Source organism: Chelonia mydas, chromosome 1, assembly GCF_015237465.2.
Source record: "Chelonia mydas isolate rCheMyd1 chromosome 1, rCheMyd1.pri.v2, whole genome shotgun sequence".
In the NCBI taxonomy this organism is placed as follows: domain Eukaryota; kingdom Metazoa; phylum Chordata; order Testudines; family Cheloniidae; genus Chelonia; species Chelonia mydas.
The window spans coordinates 311,237,000-311,242,999 of NC_057849.1; positions in this window are offsets into that span (position 1 = coordinate 311,237,000).

Here is a 6,000-nt window from a genome sequence, read left to right on the forward strand (position 1 = left end):
TTGAAGGATTAATTTTAAAAAGTATATGTCTGAAGAGCCAAGCATTTAAGGCTAAAGATGAATACTCAGATTGTGCATCTAAAAAGCTATGCAAGGATATTTTAGAGATGTGATTTTATCATCTTCGGCAACACACTAATGAAATAAGCAAAGGAGTACTAGTGGCACCTTAGATACTAACCAATTTATTTGAGCACAAGCTTTCGTGAGCTACTCCAATCCGATGAAGTGAGCTGTAGCTCATGAAAGCTTGTGCTCAAATAAATTGGTTAGTCTCTAAGGTGCCACTAGTACTCCTTTCCTTTTTGCAAATACAGACTAACATGGCTGCTACTCTGAAACCTGACACTAATGAAATATGTTTAAAGAAAATTTTAAAGTAAGATCCTGTAGACTAACATGTTCTGAGTAAATATTACTGTAATCCACAACTGTTCTTGTCAGTAAATTCAGAAACTGACAGTATATACCCAGGGGTTGGCAAATGACTGTTAAAAAGCTTCATTACCACTTGAACGGCTCTTTAACAGTTTCAGTGTTGTGCTAATAGGTCTGGCAGGCTGGAAGGCTTTTTCACTTGTAAGTACTAGATCCCCTCAGAGGAAGACTCACCAGGCTGCAACAGCCAGCTGTGGTGGGAGCCTGCAGGAAGGGTCAGATTAGAACAGTGATAGGAAGAAGTGGGTGGGTGGACACTAAGACCCAGGGGTGCCCCAAATTTTCAGGTGCCCTACGCAGCTGCATATGCCTAAGGACAGCCCTGTTTGTGTGCATATGTAACACTGGAGATGGATGAAGGTGGAGCGATGCAAACAGGGTGGGGCCAAGGTACTCAGCAGAGGAATATGAAGGTAGTCCATTTCTGGTCAGAGCACAGATTGCCCAGGCTGATGACAAGGTAATACAAAGAACTGGATGCTCAGTGGGCTTATGGGAAGTGACTGGAGGACCATGATATCTCTTTGCTCTGAAAACCCCAAGGTTGCACATTTTCCCTGCATTAATCTTGTGGTAGCAAGACACATTAAAAGCTACCTAGCGGTTTGCCTTATAGCTTAGAGCATGGTGGCTGCCTCGCCGTGTGGCACTGGTAGAGGCATGTAGATGCATGAATGTGTCCTGTGTTAAGGGTTTAGCATGTGGTTAGCATGCAGTGAAGACAAAGCCTAGATGATCATAATGGCCTCTTTTTGGGCTTAAAATCTATGAAGCCTCTGTATGCCTTAGTTTAACCATCACTGTAAATGAGAATAATACAGCATGATCTTAATGATCTAAAGTTAGAGATAATTAATTAACATTTGTAAGTGCTTTATGATCTTGAAAGATTGCATGCAGCTGAAGAATATCATTCGTAAAATATACAGGGCATTTGATTCTCATCTACTCCAGGTCCAATAGCTATTCAGTAGCTTTTGTGAAAGTAGATGGTGGTTGCATTTCAGATCTTGGTGGACTAGCGTTCACATTACAGATATCTACATTGATAACTTAATTTGGCAGGCACTGGCAGAGTGCACATGCTGCCATGTGGCATTAAGAGCCCTGAGAGCAGTGTGAACTCCATTGAGACTCCTTGCTGATGTCCAGAAATCTGATCCAGGCTTAGACCACCTACCCAAGTGTAGGGGGCTTGATTCCCAGTGAGGTCCATGCAAAGCAAATCCTACCCCTCTCTAATGATTCCAATGACATTTTGTATGTAGATTCAAAATAAGAGAGTATGATTTCAGCCCAAGGAGTTGAATTGACAAGAACTAGTTTTGAGAAATTGGCAGCTGGAGCAGTACACGTCTGCATTTCCTTGTAAAATACATTTGTGACTGCATTTGAATGTTTGTGCTGTATAACAATGCAGCAGTGGCAGCAAACACAGTATTCCAACAGAGTTTAATAAAATCATATGTGCAAGGTTTCCCTCCATTATTATATACACAATCTTTGTACAATCAATCACAGAATAATGATTGTCTTTTTCAAAGGGAAAGAAATCCAAATGCTGGCAAATCTGTAGGAATTATATTAAAAACAAACGTGCATTTAAATGCAAATGGTTAACATTTTTCTTACAACCCTGTCTTTGAAAAGAAATTGCTTATAAAAAAACTAAAGCTGAAATCCTTTCTTCATTACTAAGTAGATCATTTATTTTCTTTTGTGGTATGTTTCATTATGTGCTTTTACTTCACATATTAAATAGATTAGTACAACATTAGTCAATTGAGTCTCTTTTCAGATAAGCCCAAGATTTTCAAGTCAGGCCCAGATCTGGATTTTGAATCACACAAAGCTTTGCATTGCTCATTTTTGTACCTGGAAGGTTAGAGGGCACATTTGAAATGTCGCATCTAAATATACCAGGTCTGCTTAAAAGCTAGCATGAGGCTGAATGTCTTGTTACTAATGTTGTTGGGATCAATCCAAGAGCTGGGATTAATGCAAGAGAGTAATGCCTGACCTTATTTAAACATCTGAAGACTCTACTGTAAGTGGCTTCTAATTTTGGAATGGGTGGAACTTGTTGGCAGAGCTAGGGAGAGCACCACTCCTTTCACCACCACCAACCCCAACTCAAGCACTGATGGGTCTGTGATGTTAGCCTGTTAGCCACTAGAGCTGACTGGAGAAGGCATTAGATTTTAGGCCTTGTCTATGCTAGCAGCGGTGTGTAGGGTACATGTAGCTATATGCCTCCATGAAAAGCAGACTGCATCTACACTGCGGTGTGTAGCTACATGTGGCAGTGAAAGATAGTAATGCTAAAAACAACAGTGTAGATGGGGGGTGGGGGGTGTGTAGAGAACTATGTAGGGTGTATACCGTAAGGTTCTGATGTGTCATTATTTACTCTCCTAAGTAGTGCCTCACCACCTACATTTCTATTTATACCCAAGTTGAGGGGCATATGTGCTCCACACACCACCATAAATGAGTGTGTGGTGTAGACATAACCTTAGTTAACTTTGTGCCCCAGTGCCGGGCAGCCAGGCCAGGTATGCCAGGCAGCCAGCCCCGGAGTGATGGGTGGCCAGCCCTGGAGCACCAGGCACCAGCAGCACCCCAGGGCCCAGTGCGCCTGGTGGCCAGGCAGAATGGCAGCAGAGTCCCCAGCCCCGGAGTGCTGGGCGGCATGGTCCGAGCGCCAGCAGGCAGCGCGGCCCCAGCACCTGCCGTCCCGAGTCCCTGTGGGAGGCAGGCCAGCCAGCCCTAGCCCGAACCCCAGTCAGCCTGGGCCAGGGCACAGTGCCGGGAACTGGAGGAGGAGGTCTGGGGGTGGAGTGTGGGAGGGTCCACACCAGGCTGTTTGTGGAGGCACAAGCCTCCCGCAGCCTACGATACCCACTGCCCATGCCATTAATACCTCTGCAGTCAGAGGACAAAAAGAAGGAGTTTGTGGGTTACAGATTGTTGTAATAAGCCATAAATCCAGGGAAAATGTCTTTCAGAAGACGAGCCTGGGAGCTTTAATTCATTACTCTGCTAGACACTAAAAATCATGGATTGAACAGAGACACTGGCATGCCAAGAACACATCATTCTCAGAAAATTCAAGAAGAGAAAACTGTTAATAAAATATTAAATTTAAAAAAAATAAATGTATGGGGAGTAACACTTGCCATTACTTCTCACTAAGGGGGTGTTAATGTGCTTGCATTTAGATAATCATCAACATCAGTTTAGTGAGGAAAACCTTTGGAAGACAATAAGTAATTGTCAGCCAAAATGGTGAAAAATCTAGCGGATTCCTTAGAGACAGTTCACTAGAGAACTTCAAAAGTCCGGCAAAATAATAAAGATTAAATACTAGTGCCTAAGTTCCTCCCTGTTAGTTACAACAGCTGCCTCCTGAAAACACAAAGAGCTTTTATACAAAGAAATACTATCTGCAGCTACTGTATTAGAGAAATTTCAGAGTAGCAGCCGTGTCAGTCTGTATCCGCAAAAAGAAAAGGAGTACTTGTGGCACCTTAGAGACTAACAAATTTATTTGAGCCTAAGCTTTCATGAGCTACGAAGTGAGCTGTAGCTCATGAAAGCTTATGTTCAAATAAATGTATTAGAGAAGAAAGCTTCAGTGTGTACAGGAGAAATGATAAGGATTATGCACATTTTGGGGGACTTCTAGTATTTTCTGTGTTGCTCATCTCTCCATTTGCTCATACATCTACAATTTTGTATAAGAGACACTTGACAGATATGCTAGTTTAGAATTTTCTAAAAATACATCTGAAGCCCTAAAGGGGAGTCTGACAGCTTATGGACTAAATAAAAACAACTAAAATTGGAAACTACTGATGTACTTCTATTATGTAAGCAGTCTTATCTTTGGCTAACAACAGTAGATTTCCACTTCAGAGAACCACTCATTAACTCCACTCTTGAACTTTGTGATGAGAGATAAAAAGGTCTGGCTTTCACAAACTTCCTCTCTTGTGATCAGTGCACCCACTACTGTTACACTGAGAATGCATATATTTATAGCTGTGCAGTAATGTTATCTCCAATAGCTGAATAAGACTTTGTGCTCCTGAAGATGTACAATTTGTTACCTTCCTTAAGATCAGTCCAAGTAAAATGGCAAATACATTATGGGAGCCGTGGCTTGAGACTAAAAGCAAAGATAACGAATATGGGCATGAGGCCAAAGATGAACAATGTACTTCTTAAAGCCCACTATGAAGGAGTAGGCTTATTATTGAGCAAGGAAGCTGCTAAAGCACTGAAGGAATGGAAACCTGCAAACTCACTTTGTGATGAACCACGCAGAAGTCGTGGTCGTTCAGTGTTAAGCACCAACAAACAATAAATATGAACAGGTCAAAGACTGTTTCTATGAAAGATTGCAGAAAGTCCTTGGCAAGATCAATAAATACGACATTGTTATCCTTATGGGAGATCTAACTGCACAGGCTAACGATGAAAATTCTGGATATGAACCCATTATGGGCAGACATGACATCCCAGGATACATTGACAATGGAGTCAACCATCTTGCTCTGGATAGACAGTAGTGGGAAAAATGGGTTGCCTCATGTGCCGCTAGGCACAGGAGATAGGGTGCCGCTAGGCACAGGAGATAGGGTGCCGCTAGGCACAGGGGTCTCAGTATGTCTTTTTGTTGAGATCGCCAGTAAGAATGCTTTTGTTCATTGGTTTGTTTCAATGTTTACTTGTGACTGCTAGGAACTGGACTGACACCTGCTCATTTCACACAGGCCTCTATACTGGCATCATAGAACTATTACCTTTGGTTATTGTTAACCTGGGTGGGATGCAAACCATGACCTAGAGGTGAAAAGCGCTTGATCTCATTAAAAAATTCCTTGAGCCATCTACTCTATCATATAGTGGTGATTTAAGATGAAAGTGTCTAATGATGGAATGCATCCGATGAAGTGAGCTGTAGCTCACGAAAGCTTATGCTCAAATAAATTGGCTAGTCTCTAAGGTGCCACAAGTCCTCCTTTCCTTTTTGCGAATACAGACTAACATGGCTGCTACTCTGAAACCTGTTTACTGACATAAGAAATCTTCAAAGACAAAGCAATTTTAAATATATGGTGGGAAAATACAACTCTCAGATAGGCTTGTATAACCCCTTTACAGACAAAACAACTGCAGCAGTATGTATTCATCACATTGTGTTAAAAAGATAAGTCCTGAATGTTTCTCAGCTCCTTTTTTTATGTTTCTACATTGTTGATGATGGCCAAAACACAGGAAAGTAGAAGTTTAATTGTCAGCATCACTGGTTTACTTTTAGTAGATTGGTGATAGTCTTTAATAATTGGAAAATAAGATTGGAGGTGTAGATCTGTGTTCCTTTTTTTCTTCGGCACTATCTGCTTCAATAATGATTCAAAAATCAAACCTACAGGCCCCAACCAACCAGCTCTGTATGTTTCCATGTCAGCTGGCATAAAGGAAAAAGTGCATTGCCACCTTTACTATTGATAAAGAAGTAGTTAATTGTCTTCCTGGAGTTTTCTTTCCACTGTC